A 26250-nucleotide genomic window follows, 5' to 3' on the forward strand; every position below is an offset into this window, starting at 1 on the left:
CTCCCCCCAGTAGCGCCTTCGCTTCCCCCAATAAATCTCCGCTCCCCCCAGTATCGCCTTCGCTCCCCCAATAAGTCTCCGCTCCCCCCAGTAGCGCCTTCGCTTCCCCCAATAAGTCTCTGCTCCCCCCAATAACGCCTCCACTCCCCCCAATAACGCCTCCGCTCCCCCTTCCCGCAGGCTCCGGTGCTGTAGGACTGAGCTGCCGTCTCTATTCTCTGACTTCTCCGTCTCGCTGCTCTTTGCTTCCTGCCGGTGTCAGACCTAAGGACTGGTGGAAACCCCGAAATAACGTCCCCGGAGCGTGAGCTGCGATCTCAGCGTCCCCAGACCAGATCACTCTTTATACCAGGGTCTGTGCGGCGGATCCCTCCTTATATCGGGGTCTGTGCGGCGGATCCCTCCTTATATCGGGGTCTCTGAGGCGGATCCCTCCTTATATCGGGGTCTGTGCAGCAGATCTCTCCTTATATCGGGGTCTGTGCAGCAGATCCCTCCTTATATCGGGGTCTGTGCGGCAGATCGCTCCTTATATCGGGGTCTCTGAGGCGGATCCCTCCTTATATCGGGGTCTGTGCAGCAGATCGCTCCTTATATCGGGGTCTGTGCGGCGGATCCCTCCTTATATCGGGGTCTGTGCGGCAGATCCCTCCTTATATCGGGGTCTGTGCGGCGGATCCCTCCTTATATCGGGGTCTCTGAGGCGGATCCCTCCTTATATCGGGGTCTGTGCAGCAGATCTCTCCTTATATCGGGGTCTGTGCAGCAGATCCCTCCTTATATCGGGGTCTGTGCGGCAGATCGCTCCTTATATCGGGGTCTCTGAGGCGGATCCCTCCTTATATCGGGGTCTGTGCAGCAGATCCCTCCTTATATCGGGGTATCTGCGGCAGATTGCTCCTGATATCGGGGTCTCTGCGGCAGATCCCTCCTTGTATCAGGGGGATCCACTCTCCGGATCTGTCTTTCATTGCTGAGGCTGTTTGGAGCGCACTGGCGCCATCTAGTGGCGATGTGCGGTATCGCCAGTAGCTGCTTGTCCCTCTGCTCTTCCCGTCCCTGGCTCTGCAGTGGTGCATTGTGGGAAGAAGAAGCTCATTACCTCAGAGGACAGCCGCCATTTTGCCCCCCCTGGTCCATGGCTGGTATGGAGGGTGGTTTGCATTAGTCGGGGTCACAGTGATGGGGGAGACTCCTGCCGGAAGCTGTGACCAGAGGGGTCTCCTCTCCCCCAGCCCTTATTACTGGCTGGGATCTGTAGTTCTCCAGTAAGGAGCTCTGTCCCTATGACAACTCTGCAGTGTCCTGTGGCCCTTGTCCCAGGCCCCTCCGCTCCCCCAGACATCCCCCAGCACAGACCCTGCAGCCATTGCCATCTCTGCTGCCGGCCGCCATGCTGACGGTTTCCTCCATAGTGAGGGGTCACTAGGAGTTATTACTGGGGCTCCTCCTCCTGTGGACCCCTCCTGGGGGAATGTGCCCCCTCACATGAGGCCACTGCAGCCCCCATTACCCCCGTCACCCCCCAGGGCGGTTTACCCATTAATGGCCGGACAATCCCTCCACTTCTGACCGCTGCCCCTCTATGAGGTGAGAACTCTGGAAGCTTCCATGGACCCCGGGGAGTCTGACACTGGCTTCTCCTCACATATTGGCCTTCATGTCAGTGGTAAGATTATTAACCCTTCAGGTGCTTCACAGGAGTTTTTGGAATGTTTAACCCCTTCATGACAGGATCTTTTTGCGGTTTTATTTTTTGCTCTCCTCCTTCCCAGAGCCATAACTTTCTGATTTCTCGTCAGTATGGCCGTGTGAGGGATCGTTGTTTGCGGGACGAGTTGTACACAATCCCCAGCAGGTCAATTGTGCGGAATCCGCAGCGGTGTCACACCTTATCCTTATGAAGAATGAAACAGCAGGCTAATCCGCAGCGTGTGCACAGAGCCTTACTGTCTGTCCTCTCCCTGCACCAGGACCTGGGAGGGGGCAGCAATCAGTGCAGGCTCCTCATCACCTGGCTGCAATCTGCTCCTCAGCTGGGAGTCAGCTCTGAGGTGTCATTAGGGCGGAGTCAGCAGGGGACGCTGTGATTGGCTGCTGGGGGTCTCCAGTGCAACCTGCAGCAGCTGCTCCTTATACTGAGGATGGTCTTCAGCTTTGTGTGTGAGCTGTGCACATTGTGGAGCCGCAGCTCCAGGGAAGGTACAGGAGACGGCTGCTCTGTGGAGGGGGCACTTACAGCTGTGTACACTTGTGACTTGTAGGGGAGACCCCCAGTAACGCCTCCGCTCCCCCTTCCTGCAGGCTCCGGTGCTGTAGGACTGAGCTGCCGTCTCTATTCTCTGACTTCTCCGTCTCGCTGCTCTTTGCTTCCTGCCGCTGTCAGACCTAAGGACTGGTGGAAACCCAGAAATAACGCCCCCCTGAGCCCGGACCGTGAGCTCTGATCACCGGGGGGTGCAGTGGATTCCTCATCTCGGTGGGATCCATTCTCCTGGTAAGAATCTGTTACGTTCTGTGTTACCTTTCTCTCAGGCTGTGTTCACACGTTGCATTATTTTAATGTTAATTTTTGCTGCAGTTGAGAGCAGCCGCGGAGTCTGAGATCTCCGGAATCTCCTGCTCTCCGTCTTCCATCCTCAGTAGTTTCTTCTCTTGGGTTCTGTAGATGCGGCGTCTCTTCTGACAGCGTTTTGAGCAGCAGACATGTACCCCTGAGGCTGTGAGCACCCGCGGAGGATCTGCGGCAGCTTCTGCTGCGGTGTACTGTACCTTTATATCCTATAGAAAATGGAAACCGCAGTCAGCGCACACGGTGCGGATTTTTCCACGCGGATTTGCTGCGGTTTCAAAACGGCAGCGTGTCAATTCTTTGTGCGGATTCCACAGCGGTTTGGCACCTGCTCCATGAGAGGTCAAACCGCAGATAAACCGCAAGTCTTTTGACAAATCCACGAGGCAGAATCCGCAGCGTGTGCACACTGCCTAACAGCTGTGGGTGCAGTCGTGATCCACCCGTGGCTGTTGGCCCGCTAATTGCCACTGTCAGTCTCTGACCAGCAAATCCGAAGAGCAGACAATGTGTGCACACAGCCTAATGAGAATAAGTGAAGAAATACCAGTGCACTAAATAACTAACATGGGGTATCCGGGACACACTCTATTTTGAAAAGGGAAAAAAAAAGCATGAAGCGGTCGTACCGTGACAAGGTATATCCAACTGGGACAGTAACTACACTCCCTAATTTAGAAACCCACCTAGTGTGAACAGTGGCAGAGAGTCACCAGATCCCGGCCGGACCCCCAGCTTTGCAGGCACTATATATGAGGCACGCCCTGTATGTACTGAATACAAAAGCAGCAAACTGAGCCGGAGTGTGACCTGAGAACACGCGTGATGTAAAGGCGAGTTCACACTGGCCGTAGACCCCAGCACTGGCCTCTTTACTCTCATTAGGGTGTATGCACCGTCTCTTCTTTGGCTCTGGTATCTATGGCCGGTGTGAATACGCCATTACATCATGCATGTTCTCAAGTCTTACTCCGGCTCAGTTTTCTGTGTTTTTTACCAGTGTCTGACAGTGGCATTTAATGTGATCGCACTGGAAGCGCGTCACTAATCCCGCCCACTGGCGCCTGTGTCACATGACTGTGGGTTGGCGTTTCATCCTGGGGTCTGCAGGAGACCCCTGTGGTTGTCATTGCTGGTCGGCGCTCATAGCAAGTTAGCGTTTCTGACACACACCACCTGCATGTAGCAGAGGCGATCAGACAGCTGCAGCTTCTAGTTTCCCATGGACACTATTAAAGACAGCGGAAAGTAAAAAAACAAAAAACTTTTTAACCCCTTTACTACCAAGGGTGGTTTGCACGTTCATGACCGGGCCAATTTTTACAATTCTGACCACTGTCCCTTTAAGAGGTAATAACTCTGAAACGCTTCCATGGATCCTGGTGATTCTGACATTGTTTTCTCGTGACATACGAGGGGCGATCCAAAAGTAATGATAATCAATGATAAACACAATGAATATAGTCAAAACATTTTTTTATTTTTCTACATAGTCTCCTAACAAGTCTATACATTTAGTCCATCTCTTTTCTAAACTTAGAATTCCCTTCGGAAAAAAATTCTTGATCTTGACCCTCAAAAAAAACTCCAACAACGGTTATCACGTCGCTATTGTCGTCAAATTTCTTGCCCCGGAGGTGTTCCTTGAGCCGAGGAAAGAGAAAGAAGTCACTGGGGGCTAGATCTGGCGAATAGGGGGGTTGTTCCACCAGTTCAAAGCCCGCTTCTTGAATGGTAGCCATGGCAACTGCAGCTTTGTGAGCCGGTGCGTTATCTTGGTGAAACAGCACTCCAGCCCGCAGTTTGCCGCGCCTTTTCTCCTTGATAGCCTCCCGCAATCTTCTTATTTGTTCTGCGTAGTAGGAGCCCGTAATAGTGGCTCCCTTCTCCAAATAGTCCACCATAATTCCTTCAGTGTCCCAAAAAACGGACGCCATAACCTTCCCTGCTGAGCTTGACACTTTGAATTTCTTCGGCGTCGGTTCGTTTCCATGTCATCGATTGTTGTTTAGTTTCGGGATCAAAGTGGTGGATCCAGGTCTCATCCATGGTCAAAAAACATGACAAAAAATTCTCCTTGTCTGCTTGGAACTTTTCGAGTTTTGCTATTGAAACGTCAACTCGTTTCTTCTCTTGCTCGTCGGTTAACATTTTTGGCACCCAACGCGCGGAGACCTTTCTCATATGCAATTCTTTTGCAAGGATTCTTTGAATACTGCCATATGAGATCACTGTGACCTCAGCTCCATGCCTGATAGTCACTCTTCGATCTGCCAACACAACTTCTTCAACTTTTTTCACGTTTTCTTCATTGAGGGACATGGATGGGCGTCCTTCGCGATGTTCATCTTCCGTCGATATTCTTCCCAGCTTAAATTCCTTGGCCCAGCGTGCAACTGTGGAATATGGAGGAGAAGAGTCCCCCAATGTTTCCACCAAGTCGCTGTGTATGTCTTTGGTAGACATTTTTTTCAAACAAAGGTATTTGATGACAGCTCTGAGCTCGTTTTTTTTCCATTTTGATGTTCACTCCATGGCAGTTCGTATTCAAATGAATGTAGCTCCCGGCAATCGTGGCCTATTTAAGTGATTATTTTTTTTTTTTCCTGGACTAGTGGGTACCTAAGAGAGAAGAAAACAACATTTTATTTTAATTTCTGTGTGCAATAGAAATAACCGATTATCATTACTTTTGGATCGCCCCTCGTATTGTACTTCATGTTAGTGGTAAAATTTCATTCAAGTAACTTGTGTTTGTGAAAAAAAATGGAAATTTGGCAAATTCTGAAAATTTCGCAATTTTCCAACTTTGAATTTTTTTTAAATCACAGAGATATGGCACACAAAAAACTTAAGTAACATTTCCTACATGTTTACTTTACATCAACACAATTTGGGAACCACAATTTTTAATTTTTTTTTTTTTTTTTTGCTAGGAAGTTATAAGGGTTAAAAGTTGACCAGCGATTTCTCAATTTTACACCATTTTATTTTTAGGGACCACATCACATTTGAATCCACTTTGAGGGGTCTATGTGATAGAAAATACCCAAAAGTGACACCATTCTAAAAACTGCTCCCCTCAAGGTGCTCAAAACCACATTTAACCCCTTAATGACCAGGGGTATCTTTGGTTTTACATTTTCATTTTTCCCTCCCCTTCTTTCCAGAGCCATAACTTTTTTATTTTTCCGTTTATATGGCCATGTGAGGGCTAAATCTCACCTGCCATTATGATTCTCCAGGTCATTACGAGTTCATAGACACATCTTTTATCTAAGTGGTGAAAAAAAATTCCAAAGTTTGCTAAAAAAAAAAAAAAATTTGCGCAATTTTCCGAGACCCGTAGCGTCTCCATTTTTCATGATCTGGGGTCGGGTGAGGGCTTATTTTTTCCGTGCCGGACTGACGTTTTTAATGCTACCACTTTTGTGCAGATACGTTCTTTTGATCACCCGTTATTGCATTTTAATGCAATGTCTTGGTGACCAAAAAAACGTAATTCTGGCGTTTTTAATTTTTTTTTCTCGCTATGCCGTTTAGCGATCGGGTTAATGCTTTTTTTTTATTGATCGGGCGATTCTGAACGCGGCGATACCTAATATGTGTATGTGGGATTTTTTTTTGCTGTTTTATTTTGATTGGGGCGAAAGGGGGGTGATTTGAACTTTTAGGTTTTTTTTAATTTTTTTATTTAACTTTTTTTTTTTTTTACTTTTGATATGCTTTAATAGCCTCCATAGGAGGCTAGAAGCTTGCGCAACCCGATCGGCTCTGCTACATATGGGCGATGAGCAGATCGCCCATATGTGGCAGATTTACTGCTGTGCTTTCAGCGCCGACCACCAGGTGGCGCTGAAAGCCATATGCCTGGAACAACCATAGAGGTCTCATAGAGACCTCTGGTTGTCCAGGCAACATGACGCCGACCCCCGATCACGTGACGGGGGTCGGCGGTGATGTCATTTCCGGCCCGGCGGCCGGAAATGCTATTTAAATGCACGCTGTCAGCTTTGACAGCGGCATTTAACGAATTAATAGGCGCGGGCGGACGGCGATTCCGCTCGCGCCTATTGTGGGCACATGTCAGCTGTTCATAACAGCTGACATGTCCCGGGTTTGATGCGGGCTCAGCTCCGGAGCCCTCATCAAAGCAGGGGAAATGTCTGATGACGGACTGTGTCCGTCATTGGACATTAAGGGGTTAAGAAGTTTATTAACCCTTCAGTTGCCTCACAGGAATTTTTTGAATGTTTAAAAAAAAAAAAAATGAACATTTTAACTTTTTTTTCACAAAAAAAACTTGGGTTCAATTTTTTTATTTTACCAAGGATAACAGGAGAAATTAGACTGGAAAAGTTATTGTGCAATTTGTCCTGAGTACGCTGATACCTGATATGTGGGGGGGAACCACTGTTTCGGCGCATGGCAGAGCTCAGAAGGGAAGGAGCGCCGTTTGACTTTTTCAATGCATAATTGGCTGGAATTCAGATCGGACGCCATGTCACGTTTGGAGAGCCCCTGATGTGCCAAACAGTGGAAACCCCCCACAAGTGACCCCATTTTGGAAACTAGACCCCCCAAGGAACTTATCTAGATATGTGGTGAGAACTTTGAACCCACAAGGGCTTCAAAGAAGTTTATAACATACAGCGGTACAATTAAAAAAATCATATTTTCCACGAAAATGATCTTTTCACCCCCAATTTTTATTTTCCCATGAGTAACAGGACCCCAAAAGTTATTGTGCAATTTGTCCTGAGTACGCTGATGCCCCATATGTGGAGGTAGACCACTATTTGGGCGCATGGCAGAGCTCGGAAGGGAAGCAGCGCCATTTGACTTTTTTTGGCTGGAATTGAGATCGGACGCCATGTCGGGTTTGGAAAACCCCTGATGTACCAAAACAGTGGAAACCCCCCAATTCTAACTCCAACCCTAACCCTAATGGGGAAAATGGAAATAATTTTTTTTTAATTTTATTATTTTTCCCTAACTAAGGGGGTGATAACGGGGGTTTGACTTACTATTTATGGCGGTTTTTATGTTTGGTGGCTGTCACACGCTAAAAGACGCTTTTTATTGTAAAAATAGTTTTTGCATCACCACATATTGAGAGCTATAATTTTTCCATATTTTGACCCACCGAGTCATGTGAGGTCTTATTTTCAGGACGAGTTGAAGTTTTTATTGGTACCATTTTCGGGCACTTGACATTTTTTGTTCGCTTTTTATTCCGACTTTTGGGACTCAGAATGAACTAAAACCAGCGTTACATGAATTTCTTTTGGGGGGTGCGTTTACACTGTTCCACATGCAGTAAAATTGATAAGGCGGTTTTATTCTTTGGGTTGGTACAGTTACAGCGATACCTCATTTATGTCTTTTTTTTGCGCTTTTATGCAATGAAAACAATTTTATATAAAAAATAATTATTTTTGCATCGCTATATTCTGCGAGCTATAACTTGTTTATTTTTTTGCTGATGATGCTGTGTGGCAGCTCGTTTTTTGCGGGACCATGGATATTTATATGCGTCTTTTTGATCGCGCGTTATTGCACTTTTTGTGCGGTATGATCATAGAATCGTAGAGTTGGAAGGGACCTCCTGGGCCATCTGGTCCAACCCCCTGCTCAAAGCAGGATTCGCTAAATCATCCCAGTCAGATGTCTGTCCAGCCTCTGTTTGAAGACTTCCATTGAAGGAGAACTCACCACCTCTCGTGGCAGCCTGTTCCACTCATTGATCACTCTAACTGTCAAAAAGTTTTTTCTAATATCTAATCTGTGTCTCCTCCCATTCAGTTTCATCCCATTGCTTCTAGTCTTTCCTTGTGCAAATGAGAATAAAGTTTATCCTTCTACAATGTGACAGCCCTTTAGATATTTGTAGACAGCTATTAAGTCTCCTCTCAGTCTTCTCTTTTGATATATATAATGATATAGCATTGTTTTTTGCTTCATTTTTATTTTTTATGGTGTTCATTTAAGGGGCTAGCTAGCGGGACAGTTTTATAAGGCGGGTCGTTACGGACGCGGCGATACCAAATATGGGTACTTTTAATTTTTTCAAATGAATTTATTAGGGTATTTTTTTTTTTTTTTTTGTGATTATTTAATTTTACACTTTTTTTAAAAAATTTTTTTTAACTTTATTACATCTGTCACAGGCAGTACAGAAGGCTTCCTTATGCCTGCGCTTTGCAGGCATGAGGAAGCCGCCTCCCTGCAGGCCCCCGAAGGTCCCCGACGCCATATTGGATCCGGGGACCTGCAGGTAAGGACACCCCGCAGCAGCGCAATGTGCAGGTCTCAGAGAATCACCGAGGGAGCCCCCTCCCTGCGCGCTTCTCTCCTATGCACTGGTACACCGCGATCATGTTTTATCGCGGTGTGCCAGGGGTTAATGTGTCGGGGGCAGTCTGTGACCGCCCCCGACACATAGTGCCGGGTGTCAGCTGTGATAATCAGCTGACACCCGGCCGCGATAAGCGGCGCTCTTTTCCCCCCCCCCCCCCCCCCGTGAGCGCAGCTGATCGCGTTAGACGTACTATTCCGTCCTTGGGACTTGGGTCCCAGGTCACATGGACGGAATAGTATGTCTAATGTATCAAAGGGGTTAAAAATAAAAGTTCAAATCCCCCTGTTCACCCCATTCAAAATAAAACAATAATAAAAAAATGCACATATTTGGTATCACCACATTCAGAATTGCCCGATCCATTGAGCTATAAAAAGATAGTATCAACATAAGTCAGCTCGGCACACCCAGAAATAAGCTCTGACCCAGCCCTACGTCCAGAAGAATGGAGACGCTACGGGTCTCGGGAAAATGATGCAATATTTTTTTTTCACCATTTTAAATAAAAAAGGACCTAGACATGTTTGATGTCTACGAGCTCATGGTGACCTGGAGAATCATAATGGCAGGTCAGGTTTGTAGCATTTAGTGAGCTTGGTAAAAAAGCAAAAAGTAGTTGTGGAATTGCACTTTTTTTTGCGATTTCTCCGCACTTGGAATTTTTTCCCCATTTTCAAATACTCGACATGTTTAAAACCAATGGTGTTATTCAAAAGTACAACTCGTCCCGCGAGAAACAATCCCTCGCATGGCCATATTGCCGGAAAAATAAAAATGTTATGGCTTTGGGAAGAAGGGAAGCGACAAACAGAAATGCAACTATGAAAAAGGTCTGCAGGGTGAAGGGGTTAATTGTAAATCGTCATCATCCTCTTCTGCACCCTTCCTTGGGGAATGTGCACCACTCAGATGATTGCACTACAACCCCCATTATCTGATATCTGGAGGTCTCCCAGTGTATGTAATGGATTCTCTTTATTTTCAGATTCTGGTCGTCTACAGTGGAGAAAAGGGAGAAATCGCTGATCTGTGAGAAGCTTCTATATACTGCCACCTAGTGGCCAGTGTCCTGGAGCACATGTAAGGACGGGAGGAAATCACTGATGGTCTATTACTGCCCCCTAGTGGCCAATATCCTGGAGCACATGTAAGGAATGGTGGAGATCACTGATGGTCTGTATACTGCCCCCTAGTGGCAGGTGTCCTAGGGCACATGTAAGGACTGGTGGAGATTGCTGATGGTCTATGTACTGTCCCCTAGTGGCTGGTGTCCTGGAGCACATGTAAGGACTGGTGGAGATTGCTGATGGTCTATATACTGCCCCCTAGTGGCCAGTGTGTCCTGGAGCACATGTAAGGACTGGTGGAGATCAGTGATGAGTGTCGGTGTTGCCTGTGATCTGTGGTTATAATGGCTTTTCTTACGTGTAGGGTTTCTGCTGATGGTTCCCGCTGAGGATTCTTCCCGCTTTGCTGTTCTGATCTTGCTGATTTCCCGCCCAATATCCCCGGTGCAGTAAGGTGAGTGAGAATGTATGTAGTTGTCCAGGACTGGTCTATAGGATGGGTCTTCATTACCCACCAGAGTTCACGTTGATGACGTTTCCTGTGTATTAGTTTACCCCCTTAGTCTGCTTGTTCCTCACGCTTCCCTGTCTCTCAGATGGTAACACGGCAGGACCAGATGTTCTCTCTGCCGCCATATGGGATTTCACGTTTCCGTCAGACTTCATGTTTGGATCAGAATTTATCTGTTTCTACAGTCACTGACTCTTGGTGTTTATGGGGTCTCTGGGTTGTGAGATTGTGTAGGAAAGTTCCAAAAACTGACTCGTGACATCCTCCACGGTTCTGTAGGTCTTCAGTCACTAGATGTTTGGGAGGACGGTGTAGCTACTTTATCCGTTCTGTGACCGGCTTTGTCTCTGTTTTCAGGGTCTTCTCCATCACATGGATCCATCCTGCTAAGAACCAGAGACCTAAGGCCTCAAGTGACCGAGTGATGCTCCACTATCCGGTGACTTTAGTCTCCTTTTATCTATTGTAGAAGTTGCCGATGGCTTTCTGGGGTAAACCATTCCGCCCTGAAGGTTCAACACGGATTGTCTGAGCTTCTCGCTGTGAGATCAGTGGTGATGTTGAGCGTTGGGTCTGATGAGAGATTTCGACTCTTTAGTTGTCTGTTTATAAATGGTCATTAAGACTCTGTTCCAAGTTACTGAAAGACCCAGATTGTCAATCAGGCACCGGCCACAAAGAGCGGGCTCCGATCAATGGTTTTGTCACGGTTTTGTCACCTTTGATCTCACACCAAACACAATTTTCATGACTAGGTTGTGAGGAACGTCTGAGGGTCCTCATATCTAGTCCCCAGGACCCTCTCTCAGTCCTGGTTTTCACCTGTTTAGGGCTACCAGATTGGGTAGTCTGGTTTGGGTGTGCTCACCACAGTGGGCCTTCTACTTACTATTCCACATATAGAACACTGAAGGCTGTTTGTCCTCCTTTGGGGAGCAACTTTTTTTTTTTTTTTTTGGCCTACAAATTCCTATATTTTGCCATATGGTTTCTTTACACATGTTGCACACTTTTTGATTTGCTGCTCTTTTTACTGATTTGATCTCTAATCATAAATGAGCTCAGCAAACGATGGCTACAAAGTCTTCCGCTATTCAGTCTGAACTCGCTGATGGATTGTCGGTGAACTCATTCTGCAGCCAGTAATAAACATTGCATCACAGATTATAAGGGCAAGTTCACACTTGGCGTTTTTACAGCATTTTTTTTCTACAGCATAACCTGAGGTTTTTTAGCATTTTTTTTTTTTCTTCACAGCCCAATCAAGTCAATGGGTAAAAATACTGACAGAGCTTGTGACTATGTCCAGAAAACCAAGCAAAACGCAGAATACTGATGACAAAAAGGAATGTGTGAGATTTCTGAGGTCTCATAGGCTTTTCTGGTACTGTAAAAAGCAGCTTAAAATATGCATACAAAAGCAGCAAAAACACCCAGTGTGACCTTGGCCTAAGAGTTTAATGATGCAAACTGTGTGTGGGGAAAATGAACCCCAAATATTGGTGTAAACCCTTGGAGTTTTGACTTTACAAGTGTTATTTCCTTACTCCTGATCTTCCAGGAAAACCATTATTATATGTTGTAGGTTCCCTTAGGCTATGGCTGTAGCCAACACAAAAAATGGTGCGGTGTGTACGTCCAACAGTGGCCTCCTCTAGGAAGAAGCCATGGCGCCTGTCACCGCTGGCCCCGATGTGAGATGTTCCTCCCCCCCCCCCCCCGCACGGGTTATTTGTGCACCAGCAGCTCTTCCATCACACACTCTGCTAATGACAGGCGCCGTGGTACCGCCATAGATGCCGCACTCGGCTTTACTCGAGGCGGTCGGAGCTGGAGCGCGAGTTCTCTATGAATATTACAGTCCCTAAAATATGGAGCGCAGAGGAAGGGTCTATAGTGTCACTGCCGAATGCACGTTACATCTTTGGGATTTTGCTTGCTATAAAGATGGTAAGGGATTGGGATAAAAAGAATCAGAAAATGACCGGTCTGGTCACTGATTACAGCGATGGGTAACCTCTATACAATGCCTGACACAGGATCCACCATTCACAATAGGTGTCACAGCTCGCCTCATATATTAAAGACCCTACGGGGTTATCAGACGCTTCATGTTGGGGACGTCCAGACTCCTTTTAATCACTTGTTATAAAATGCCCATCTCATGCTGTAACAGTAAAGAATCCCGGTCTATGATGAGACCATCTATCCTCCACACACAATACATGGCCATTTATGCTGCTTATAGTCCTAGATTTACAGTTGCCTAACTTCTGATCTTTATGGAAGTGTCATCATCTGTATCGCTCTTCTTGACTTGGCGGCAGCTGCCTGTCGCTAGTTACAGAACACAGTGTGCTGGAGACATGGGAGTAACTATAGTGGGAGGACACCTGGTCCGTGGAGCCTCGGGTGCCCAGAAGCTCCTGCTGGCTCACATACAACCCCTGTCCCTTGTTCTTTGTGCTGAGGCCCATGAGCTTGTTGTCCAGCCACAGTGGAGATCAGATGTCTCTCGTGGTAGTTGGAGACGTACGGATCTGATTGGAGCAGGATGGTTGTGATATACGTAATTCTGAGAATATCATCCAGTTGTCAGTGTCAGGTTTCCACTAGTTTTGTGGACCCCATTGCGAGGCCTCATCCTTTGTGGAGATTTGGTCTGTAGATGATCACTTTAGGTGATATTCTGTCATCTCTCGATAGGTATGTAGTGACCGGCCTTCTGGACCCGATATAGGACCTGATTATTCTTCACTAATATTCCTGGTATTACAGACACCACTTGTACTGGGGCTGATAATATCATGGACCTGTGTCCTTGAGGGTGATGTAATAATGGCTGCCATTATGGAATCGCTGGCACACTTCTCCAGCCATATAGCTTTCCCTTTCTCCTTGTGTTGCACCATATGGTGGTATTGGGACCAGTTGTGGGGTGATTGGTGATATGTACAGGACAGATGACGCAGTATTTTATTTACTGTCAGAATGTTATGTCGTCCCCAGAATCCAATCTGTGGTGTCTACCAGCAGCAGACGAGCAGTTTGGTATAACAGGGAGCATAAGAGGGTCCCCCCTGAAGTGCCCTGAGCTGGTGGTACAACATCTGGTGTCCCAGGACATACCTGTAATTGTGTAACACCGCAGTAACGACCCTAAAGTCTCCAGGGTGAGGTTTCCCTTCGCCGTTCAGTAGTTGGGTGGGTCTGGGTGCCCACAAGTATCCTCCTCGCCACCCTTCTGCTGATCTGCACTGCATCTTATGGAGGGTCCTGGATAAGGGCTGAGGTCTGTGCCCCTTCCCCATTACAATCTAGAGAGCCTCGTCTCCGGCCGCTCTGCCAGGGTGTGCAGTCTATAGAGGTGATGGTACCGAGGATTATTGAGACCATGTGAAAGGATCCTATGTGTAAGGGTCACACGATTCAATCCATATTTTTTCTTCATTGGATCTGATGACACCTGTGTACAGGACGAAGCTTGGTGTCTATGCTTCATGGACGGCTTACACGTTGCCTCTTCAGCCCCACTCTTCTCCAGCTGACTTGGGCCCCACAACTCGCCGCTCTCATCACAGCTCTTTCAGTTGTAACAAAGAAATAACCAAAGACAGAAACATAATGACCAAATACCTTACAGTAAATAAACGGCACAGTGCATGAAAATTATACGGTACTTAATATATTTTTTGATAAAAAATGCAAAACCCATCCCACCACTCCACGGTGACCGTAATTGGGACAGTCCTAACTCTGGTAAAAACCTTACCGTTTGTCAAGTGACGTGTGTGGATAAGGGCTGAGAAGGACTGGGCCCAACTAGTGGACACAGCCGTGGGAGACAAGATGGCCGGATGCTGTGTGGTAACTGACCATAAACCTTATATATATATGTGTGTGTGTGTATATATATATATATATTCTGCTAATTAGTAACAATCATGTCCTGTATAACCTAGAGGTCCCTGTGTAATGATCTCACAAAAAGGACCAGGTGTGGATTCCTTATTGGAAGTGAAGACTAATTTGCGCTCTGTCAACCAAGAATCATGATACATCATTGGCCAGTAAGCCTGTCAATCAAGAGTAAAGGAAACAGACCGCCATTATGATGATGTCAGGCGTGCCCTCCATCTGGAACGCACTCGGCCTACAGCTGATGTGCAGCGCTACACACTGATTTGTCCGCAAGTGAGATCCTTCTGACAGGCGGTGTTCCCTGTTCTCATTGTGCATGCCCATAGGTCGGCGTGCAACCGGAAGTGCGTCATAAGATTGATAACGGCACATCGCCACGGTTACATGAGCACTTCCTGTTGCCTCAGCCATTAAGTGCGCATGCCCAGACCAGTGCCCGGGCCGGCGCATCTCAGTTACAGATCTAAATCCCCCACTATCAATAGGGGGTATAAAAGCCTGACCCGCGAGTCCAACAGGGCACCGAATTAATATAACATTACGGCACCAAACTTGCGGGTGGCATATAACAGGAGGTTCACGCGATGGTTGACAAGCGCGCGTTACCATGGCAACATCAAAGCTTTCTGCACGTCAGATCGCGCATGCCCAGAAAGGTGCCATAGTAGCGCGTTGGAAGGGTATATCACCATTAGGGGCCTCAATCTCCCTCTATTGGTGGGGAGCACATAAATGTGAGCCGCTCGCCACAACCGGCACAATTGGCCTAATTCTGCAACATGATTCATATGGTTAGGGCAAAATTCTATGAGTAATATTTAATAGCCAATTACAACAAAGGCTTTCATATGTACCAGAACCTCATGATAGATGATACTTATCCAGCGTGAAAAATACCCATATTAACCCTAAAATGCTCATAGAATATAAGCAGGGCAGTGACAAGAGATGCGTAATATCAACAAGATATCCTGTTATGCAGAAGAAGGGAAGGGGGAGGAGAAAGTCATTATATCATAATGAAGGTACATATTGATCAAAGAAGAAGAAAAATTATATATGAAAAAAAGTCGCACAACAGATTTGTGCATCCCATATTTATGGGAGAACATATTCAAATTGGCATGACAACATAATGCTCATTCAGCCGCTGAGGTTGTAAGAAGCAAGCATATAATTGACTCTCATTTAGGCCATTTGGTGCCACGGATTCCAACCTGTGGATCCATGCACATTCCCTTTGCAGCAATAATTTGTCAAAATTCCCCCCCCACCCTCCTGGGATTTCATTTTACCACCTCAGTGACACAGAACTTGATCTCCTCCATATTGCCTTTATGTCGTTCATTAATGTGTTTTGCCAGAAGGGTGTCACGATTATGTCTAATATCACCAGCGTGCTCTCCAACCCTACGTTGAAATTCTCTTGATGTTTTCCCCACATAATCATGAGGACAACTGCATGTGGCCATATATATGACACCAGATGTTTTACAGTTTGAGGAAATCCCTGTGATAGAATATTTTTTTCCCGTTATAGGAGCTTACAAAGAATTTACATGATCTCATAAACTTACAATTGACACAGCTACTACACTTGAAAAAACCACAAGTTTTACGGTCCAGCCAAGTACCCGCAGGTGTAGATCTCCTAAAGTAACTGTGTACCAGACTATCCTTTAAAGAACGCCCCTTTCTAAAGGTAATCAATGGGCGTGGTCCTACAATTCCTCTGAGATCAGGGTCTGTTGTCCAAAATATCCCAATGTTTATTGAGAATACCCCTCACTCTTTTACTTTGGCAATCAAAAGTTCCAATGATTCTCGTCATCTCAAACTCCCCCCGTGGAGTTAGTTGATCTAGTTTGCAATAAGCCGGATTACTTACCGGTAATGCTCTTTTAATGAGTCCATGACAGCACCCACTGGAGGTATCGGATCCGCTCCATTTGGAACAGGAAAGATAAAAGGGGGCGGTCCGCCTTTCCTCCTCAGTTTTGCATTTCATAGTACCAGGAGGACCGCCAAGCATTAGGCAATGTCTTGTACTTGTAACTTTACTTATCCAACTTTAGCAGATATACTTTTAATATTGATATTTCTAGCAGGGAGGGAAGTGAGCGGGTGCTGTCGTGGACTCATTAAAAGAGTATTACCGGTAAGTAATCCGGCTTTTTACCCTTCGCCACGACAGCACCCACTGGAGAGATTCCAGAGACCATCACCTGGGTGGGACCACCGTGCTAAGGACAGTCCTGCCAAAGCTTAGGTCAGAAGTAGACGAAAGGTCAAGTCTATAGTGTCTATAGAAGGTAGAAGGGGATGACCAAATTGCCGCCTTACATATGGTTTCAATTGTAACGTCTCCCCTCTCTGCCCAGAAGGCCGCCATTGCTCTGGTGGAATGTGCTCTGATGTCTTCCGGAGGTTCTTCATTTCTTGCAGAGTAGGCTAAACGAATGGCATCCCTGATCCATCAGGAAATGGTGCTCTTTGTGACTCCATACCCTTTTTTACAGCCCTGAAAAGAAATGAAGAGAGCCCTACACTGCCTCCAGCTCTCGGACCTTTCAATATACTTTAGGACAGTTCTTCTGACGTCCAAAGTGTGGAATTTCTGCTCTTCCGGAGTGGAGGGATCTTCAAAGAAGGTTGGGAGGAGTATCTCCTGAGACCTATGGTACTTTGTTGATACCTTAGGCAGGTATGAGGGGTCTGGCTTTAATATTAATCTATCCCGGTATACCTGCAAAAAGGGTGGATCTATGGACAGGGCCTGGATATCACCCACTCTCCTAGCGGATGTCAGTGCGACCAAGAGGGCCGTCTTAAATGATAAATATTTAAGGGATATCGTATCTATCGGTTCAAAAGGTTCTTCTGTCAGGGCGTCTAACACGAAGTTTAAGTCCCATGTAGGGATTGTGGGTATGTGAACCGGAGTTATTCTTTCACATGCTGTAATGAATCGTGATATCCACTTATTCCCTCCTATATTATGGCCATACAGCGCCCCCAACGCAGACACCTGTACTTTCAGTGTGTTTACTGACAAGCCCAATTCCTTCCCTTTTTGTAGGAATTCTAAGATAGGAACTATCGGGACTTCTGCTGTATGAGATGCTGTATGAAACTGTAGGAATTTCTTCCATATTCTTTTATAAATTTGGGTTGTGGACTGCTTCCTGCTCTGTAGGAGCGTAGTAATTAATGATTCCGAAAACCCTCTTGATCTTAATAGGTGCCTTTCAAGTTCCACGCCGTCAAGTGTAAGTTGTCCACTTGAGGGTGGAAGAAAGGGCCTTGGGAGAGTAGGTTGGGGTTTGAGGGGAGAACCCAAGGATCTGTCACTGACATAATTCGTAGCCACGAGAACCACGGTCTCTTGGGCCAGAATGGTGCTATCAGGATTACTCTCGCCTTTTCCTCTCTGATTTTCCGAATCACTTGTGGCAGGAGAATCAATGGAGGGAAGGCGTATGCCAGCTTGAATTTCCATGAGGCCTGGAGGGCATCCAGTATGTCTGGGTGATCTGCTGGAGACAGGGAAGCAAAGGTCTTTGTTTGTCTGTTTTCCCTTGTGGCGAAGAGGTCCACTTGAGGATGCCCCCATAGAGCTACTATGTTCTGGAAGATTTGGCGATTGAGGCACCACTCCCCTTGCCGAAGTGTGTGTCGGCTTAAGAAATCTGCTTCTTGGTTATCCTCTCCTCTGATATGAAGAGCTGAGAGGGACAACAAATTGCTTTCGGCTAAGCTTAAGATTCTTGCCGCAGAAGACATCAGAGTCTCTGATCGAGTACCTCCTTGTTTGTTTATGTAGGCCACTGTGGTGGTGTTGTCCGACAGGATCCTGACATGTTTCTGTTGGAGCTGTGGAAGGAAATGATGTAGAGCATAGTATACTGCTGTCAGTTCTTTTAAATTAGACGAGTATTCTCTTTCCTCTCTATTCCATCTTCCTTGACAAAAGCTATTCCCCATATGGGCTCCCCAGCCTTGGGGGCTAGCGTCGGTGGTTAGGATACCAGATGGTACTATGACCCATGGGACTCCTGAGGATAGATGGTCATCATCTAACCACCATTCCAGAGAAGTCAAGACCTCCTGAGTTAGAGTTATCTTGCTCTCGAGGTGACCACCATGTCGCCTCTCCTCCTGGAGGATCTGATGCTGAAGTGTGCGGACATGATAATGGGCCCACCGGACTGCAGGGGCACAGGAATCTAGCGACCCCAATAGTGACATTGCCCCTCTCAGAGACATGCGTGGTCTATCTATGGCTGCCTCTACTTTCTCTTTTGTTAGTGCAATCTTTACCTGAGGAAGTAGACATTTCTGGGTTATAGAGTTCAATTGGAACCCCAAAAACCTTTGGAGGGATTGCGGAACGAGCCTGGACTTCTGTATATTGATGATCCAGCCTAGGTCCTGCAAAGATGAGATTGCATCAGCCACTCTTTCGGTACATTGGGTATCCGAGTTCCCGATTATTAGGAAGTCGTCTAAGTAAGGTACGATTAAAGTATCTTTTTGACGAACATAGGCCATCACCTTGGTGAAGAATCTTGGCGCTGTAGAGAGGCCGAAAGCCATGGCTGTGTACTGAAAATGACGGACCTTGCCATCGAACACCACTGCGACCCTTAGATATTTTTGTTATCTATCATGGATAGCAAGTTGATAGTAAGCATCTTTTAAGTCAATTCCTGCCATCACACAATTTGGAAAGTGGAGCTTTATGGTGGATCTGATTGATTCCATCTTAAACTTATAATTTTTTATAAACGTATTAAGCTTCCTTAAATTAATAATTGTTCTAAACGTACCATCTGGTTTGGAAATTAAAAATAAAGGAGAGTAGAAGCCTCTACCTTCCTGTCCCTCTGGGACCTCCACTAAAACCCCCTTGCTTAGTAGGCTCCGAATTTCTTTTTCGAGGGCCTTTTGTTGGGCCATAGAGTTAAGGCGGGTTAGGATAAAGAAATCATAAGGGTTTTGAAGGAATTCTATTTTCATTCCTTCTTTAATAATACCCAAGATCCATGGGTTTGAGGATATTTGTTCCCATTTTGGATAAAAGAACCGTAATCTACCCCCTACAGGTGGGTCTGATTTTTTAATTTCTATTTTCCCTTCGGAATGTTGGACCCCTGAACATGGTACCCTTTTGTTTCTCTTCTTTTGCGGCCCATCTATTTGATCTTTCCGTTTGCCTCCTTCTTCCAAACGGTCGCCTCTTAAAGGTTCTCCTATAGAAGGGTCAGGGAGGGCCGACTTCCTCTCCTTTGCTTTGGCAAGTATAGTGTCTAACTCTTTCCTGAAGAGAAACTCCCCCTCGCATGGGGTTGCACAAATCTTAGCCTTTGATTGCGCGTCCCCCTTCCAGCTCTTCATCCACAACGCCCTTCTGGCATTGTTCACAAGAGCTGCTGATCTTGCTGCCAGCCGTAGAGTGTCCGCCGACGCATCAGCCATAAAGGCAGCTGCCCCTCTAATGGGATAGCGGCCCGTAATTTTTCTCTGGACACCTTTTGCTCGATTTGTTGATCCAGCTGGTCCAACCACACGAGCATAGATCTAGTGGTGCATGTGCTGGCTACCGCTGGCTTAAAAATACCCGTGGTAGATTCCCAAGACCTCTTCAATGATTCTGCCTTGTGGTCTAACGGGTCTGCCAACAAGCCTGCGTCCTCTACTGGAATAGCCGATTGTTTCGAGGTAGAGGATATAACGGCATCCACTTTTGGCACTTTGGTCCATTTTAATAGCTCCTCATCGCTAAATGGATACTTTCTTTTTGAGGCTGATGGGAGAAAACTTCTTTGGTCATGTTTTTCCCATTCCCTCTTTATTAGGGCCTTAATTGCCGGTATTACCGGGAACGCTCTTTTTCTTTTCCGCCAATCCCGCTAACATTATGTCTTGTGCGGTTTGGGCACCCCTTGGTTCCTCACACCTCATAGTGCTTCTCACCGATTTGACTAGGTTGTCCACACTATCCAGGGGGAAACATGACCGTCCCTCCATGTCTGATGATGACGAGGATGTGAGTGAGGAGTCAGAGATGAACCCCCCCCCTTCTTCCTCTGAGCTGAGGGTTAACTGCTTTTTGCTGCCAGTCTCTGAGGGAGTTTTGGCGCGGTTAATAGCCTGTATCTCCTCCCTGATTATAGCTCTGTCTTTTGTCGACAATGCGGCCCCCTGCTTTGTATCTCTGGTGCACTGCTTACAGAGCTTCTTAGGGTAGGAGTCAGGGAGAGGTTCAGAGCATAACGCACATTCTTTATGCTTGGATTTATCCTTTTTCTTTGTCTAGAAGGGGGCACCAAGGCGGGGGGGGGGGGAGAGGTCAGCTAAGTAGGCAGAGTATATACTTTGCACACTCACCCAGTAAAGCCTTATATTACCGGATCAGATGGCTGAGATCCCGTCCTAGGCCTTGATTCTCCTGCTTCATTCCTGCGGCCGGTGTTGCGGTCCCTGGTGGAGCTACCTCCTGCAGAATCCCCCGCTGGAGCGTGCGCTTCCGTTGGGGACGACATTGCTGCATCGCCGCTCAGCTGCGCCACTGTTTAAATAATTTGTCGTTTTTTTTTTTTTTTTTTTTTTTTTTTTTTTTCTTCCTCCCGTCCCCCCGGAAGTTGCTCCTCCTCCTTAGGATCACCGCGCGCATGCCCCGACGCGCTCTCAGCCATCCCGCCCCGGAAGTTCAACCATTACTTCCGGGGGGTCAGGAGACTCTGCGCCAGCCGGCTACCGCGCCGTTTTGATGTGCGGCCCCCGCTTTCTATGCGGTCCCTCTCTCTATGCACCGCCACCGTTGTTTTAAAAAAAAAAAAAAAAAACTTTTTTTTTTTTTTTTCTTCTGCGCCACTGGCGCTCTTACCACTCCCAGGAGCGGTGCGTCCCGGTGCCTACCGGCGCTCTCCTGGGTGAGACGGGGCGGCCCTCCCCGGACCCCGTCATCACCCTTCGTTCACCAGACGAGGGGGGAGCCGTCTAGCAGAATCTCCCCCGACGCTGCCTCCGGACAGCAGCCCCTGCCGTTCACATGGAGACTGCACAGGCGGCATGCCTGGCCAAGGTATTCTTTCCTGAAGGATATCGTGGCTCCGTTTGGAACAGGAAACCAAAACTTAGGAGGAAAGGCGGACCGCCCCTTTTATCTTTCCTGTAGGGTTTCCTGTTCCAAATGGGGCGGATCCGATACCTCCAGTGGGTGCTGTCGTGGCGAAGGGTAAAAGAGCATTTCTGTCTTGGGCTGAGGCATGAACCATCCGCTAGGGTTGTAAATCCAAAAGTTAGGAAAGAAAAATTAAGAGGTAGGAAGTAACCGACTTTAACGACCTTCTGACAAAAGATGAAGAACAAAAGCAATATGTCCTGCAAGTTGTAAGCAAATGCCGAGCATTATATTCTGACGTTTCAAAAACTACTTTAACAAAAGCTCTAGAATAGATTAGATAACTATGTAAAATTATCAACTCATGTAGGTTAGCATGCTCTGATGGTTCATCTGTGCTACTGAGCAATTTATTAGCCATTAACTTTTCATTGTCTGTAATGGTGGGATCAAAAAACGATAATCCCACCAACTCTGCATTCCAAAACCACAAATGGTTCGAAAATTTGGTCAGGGCTATTTCTGCAATGTTGTTGTCACATTCTTTATAGTCTAACAGACTATGCAAAATACCTAAATCTTAAAATACCTCAATTTGGATTTTTTCAAACTTTGAGCGACGAGCGGCACGGGTTAACGTCGTTTGATCGAGCTCAAATTTTGGCTCTCTCAATATCTGGAAAGGGGAATCGTTTTGTGGGGTCCAGACGAACAAGATTCTGACATTTCCCCCCCCCCCCCCATATGAGATCCGGTCACCCTATTGTCCAGCTTCCAAAATTTATTGTAGCATATTAAACACAGAGCATAACGGACAGAGTACACATGTCCTCAACAGCGTTTCGAACAGTGAAATGTTCTTTCTCCAAGCTGCCCCAGCCTAATAATGGTATGGTTATATACCCATCACAGCCAGTAAAATTCCACAAAGTCATGTGGTACAAATAAAACCAACCAAATAAGAAATACAAATACATCAAAATATAAAGAAAAAGCAATACAAAAGATATTGTACAATACAGCCTAATAGTGAAACATGATTTCTGGCATTTAGACCAGCAGGATGACAAGTATTCGAACAGAACATCCAGTGCCTCCTGTCTCATGAGGTGTCTCTTAATGTCTCCTCCTTTTGCTGACATGGTTACTTTCTCAATCCCAATGACTTGTGACACTGCCGTACTTCTCTGGTGTCGAGATACAAAATGCTTGGATGCAAATGACATTGTGCGATTCGAGCTGGTGAGAGAAGCGATATCAGTGATCTGCTCCGATATTCTTGTGTGTAACATACGGGTTGTACATCCTACATAACTCAGATTACAGTCAGTGCCTCTGATTAGATCAGCACATTTCTGGTGCTACAGGTAATGAACTGTTTGCTCTTATATTGTTGGTTATTTCCACTGTCTGTGTGCGTTATTGTGGAGTGGATGCATGTCCTACATCTAGATGAACCGCAGTGATGGAAGCCAGTGTGGTGCAGCCATGTGCGGTTTTTTTAGCTCCTGAATCAAAACCAACTTGTTGAATTGACATTGGCTAACGTGGTGGCCTTTCTAGCTGCAATGTGACAGCCCCCCCGACAAGATGGTAGATAACGAATCCTCCTCATATAAAATAGGGATATTTTTACGGAGTAATCTTCTGATGGCTTTGTACTACGGGCTGTAGTGAATTGAGCACACCAGCTTATTATTCTCCTCACTACTATTACTTTTGACTCCTGATTGCTATCAAATCGCACCGTTTCTTCTTTTGCACAATTTTCTTTGCCCGCTCCAGGGACAAATTTGGATAACCCATATTCCTTAATTTATGACAGCATGTACTGGTTTCTTGTGTCAAAATAGTCGTCCTTCCAGTTCCTGGTGATCCTAGAAATTCACCCACGGGGATAGATTTTATAGTATGGTTTGGGTGACTGCTAGTGGCGTGCAAAATACTGTTACCTGACAGTGGCTTAGAATAAGTTGAAGCAACAATAGATTTACCCCTCCAGACCCCACAAATTCAAGTCTAGAAATAGAAAAAAACCAAGACTCAGTCTCACATGCAAAACAGAGATTGAAGTCGCTAAGAGATACCACAAATTCCGGTATGGCAGACACATCGCCACTCAAAATCAGGAGTGCATCGTCGATGTATCTGCCATCAGACATCCAAGGGTTATCCACTGTATACAGGAACAACTCCTCCCAGTTAAACATGATGAGATTGGCAATGGATGGAGATTGCTTTCCCCCCCCCCCACAAACCCCCTCGCATTGGAGGAATAACTGTTGGTCAAAGGAAAAAGAGTTGTGGTTCATAATAAAACGTATAGCTTGAATAATATAGTTACACAAATCAGTTGTATAATCGCTGTAGTTGCGAAGATGGAACACTACAGCTTCAATCATAAGCTCTTGTGGTATTGAAGTATACAAAGCTATCACATCACAACTCATCCAATGGAAATCATTTCTCCAAGTTTTAGCAGACAACTGATGCAATACATCGTTGGAGTCTCTCAAGAAGCCAGATGTGCACACACAAAGGGGCTGCTAAGGTGCTCCGTTACAGACCCAATCCCAGACACAATGGGGCGCATAGGGGGAGGGGAAACACCTTTATGCTTCTTGGGTAAGGCATACAAAATAGGAATAACTGGGTGATTCTCCTTAAGGTCCTCCATTTGTGTTTAGTGAGTGATCCCAACATAAAACCCTCATTAATCCAAATAATTCCTTTTGAAAGCGACACGTTGGATCACCTGATGATCTCTTGTACGTGGATGCATCCTCTAACAGAACAAGTTTGTTTTCTATAGACATCTGTATCCATAACCACAATTAAACCGCCTTTTTAATCGTGATTTCTGGCATATTATTGATCTCCTGTACAGCTTTCCTTTGTTTTAAACTCGGGGTTAGTATCATAACTTCGAGTTTTAGTAGACTGGTCCAATAACCTCAAGTCCCGTTCCATAACATTTTAGAACTTCTCCATACAATCCACTCGAGTTTAATCTTGTAAAAAATAAAAACGCATTTTTCGTGAGTAGATACTCCGCTGATCGATCCTTTTTTGACCAGGTGAATTGTCCATGTTAAGATCTTGAAGATTTGTTTTTTTGTTTTTTTTAAAGCACATTTGCTTTTTAAATGTTAAACCACGGAAATCATTGTCACAATTCTTTTATTTTCACCTCTTGCGATTCCTCTGAAAAAAAAAGTTTACTCACCGTGAGGTTACACACAAATTTATTGCTATCTAGAAGCGTATAAAACAAGTCAAAGTGCTGGTCAGGTGCAAAATTCTGCCCTAATGAAAGGACTTGTAATTGTTCCACAGTTAGAGTAGAATTAGAAATATTTGAAGCAATAGAAAAATTATAATCTTGAGAATTCAATGTCATTTCCTGTTGTGGGTGGCCGTCCGGGTTTGCAGTACGATGTTTGCGGCCCCCCCGTTCTTGCGTTTTTGTAAAATTGTTTTTTCGGTCTTCGATCATTTCCAGTGTATCATTATTAGACATTACCATCCTTGTGGATATCATTAAAACTACTGTCCATAGATTCTAAATCAGATGAACTGAAGGATACATGCCGCTCAGAAGCTTCAGAAAGCCTACTGTGGCGTTTCAGAATGGAGCAGGGGGGGTTGAGGGGATTTCTGCCACCTGCCCCACTCATACACCTGATTAGCTTGATAGTCTCCCATATCACGCTGGAATTTACTTTCTTTGCGACTCATAATGGCATTCTCCAGTTTGGAAATGGATTGTTGAATGTTGATTAAATAATTCTTAAACTTCACATTATCCTTCTCTTCCAAACTTGGTTTAATAACATTAATTTCAGTTTGAATGCTCTTGAGTTTCCCATCTTCATATTTCATAATTAGACTTATACATAAGGCCCTTTTTATATCAGAAAATGCCTATAAAAAGCTGCACTTCCCATAGCAATTTTACCACTTTTTTTTTTTTTGTATGAAACTCTCATTAATTGAGAAACAAAAAAATATTTGAAGTGACAGAAGAAAAAGATTCATAAATCAATTTTTATTCATTATTTCACTAAAACAGTTTAATTTCTTTTTTGCAAGAAAAGGTAGTGAAGAATAAGCTTTTGGGAGTTCTCAGACTATTTGGATACCACAATAATATTTCATATTGTAATAAAATCCACAATCGTAAATAATGTGTAAAAAATGTGCTATAATAACTGAAACAATCTCATAAATGAGAGAAAAAAGTGCCTAGTGCGATTTGTCTCATATATGAAATTTTTTTAAATTCTATATCAACACTCTGCAACTTAGCCACAAGATAGCAGTGTTCTATCACAACATGGATTGCAATACTAAGTCAATAACAAGTGACATCCACTAGCAAGCAGCTCAATAGACGGCACAAGCAGCCTCACAATATATATAGACCTTTCAAGCAGTCTCCTATCATTATAAACTGGCGTTTTGTTAATCTACTGATTACACTATCACCACCATCATTTTAAATGAGACTTAACATAAACAGTATGTAAAAAAAAAAAAAGTCATAAGGACATATTACCTTCACATCTAGCTGAAAAATGAGGAGACTCTCAACTTCCTTGCCCCGACGCGCGCTTTTCGCCCAGCTTCTTCTGTGGGGCGTGTCTTGTAATAGAGGGCGTGTATGTAGAAATACTGCATTCTACCAATAAG

At 45.5% G+C, this 26250-nt stretch overlaps 1 long non-coding RNA gene across 3 annotated transcripts; it reads left to right on the top strand.

Moving 5' to 3' along the window:
* The first annotated feature begins 1134 nt into the window (after window positions 1–1134).
* Window positions 1135–14183, top strand: LOC141050239 (uncharacterized). Of its 3 annotated transcripts, none has more exons than XR_012220496.1 (6): window positions 1135–1669; window positions 2305–2497; window positions 9919–10080; window positions 10195–10286; window positions 10365–10454; window positions 10869–14183. It is a non-coding gene; the product is annotated as an uncharacterized lncRNA (long non-coding RNA). The 3 variants fall into 3 exon arrangements; XR_012220495.1 differs by lacking the exon at window positions 1135–1669 and adding an exon at window positions 2048–2202; XR_012220494.1 differs by lacking the exon at window positions 1135–1669 and having other exon boundaries at window positions 2090–2497.
* The last annotated feature ends 12067 nt before the right edge of the window (window positions 14184–26250 follow it).

This window comes from Dendrobates tinctorius, unplaced genomic scaffold (genome assembly GCF_039654945.1).
Source record: "Dendrobates tinctorius isolate UK_male_01 unplaced genomic scaffold, ASM3965494v1 ptg000151l, whole genome shotgun sequence".
NCBI lineage: Eukaryota > Metazoa > Chordata > Amphibia > Anura > Dendrobatidae > Dendrobates > Dendrobates tinctorius.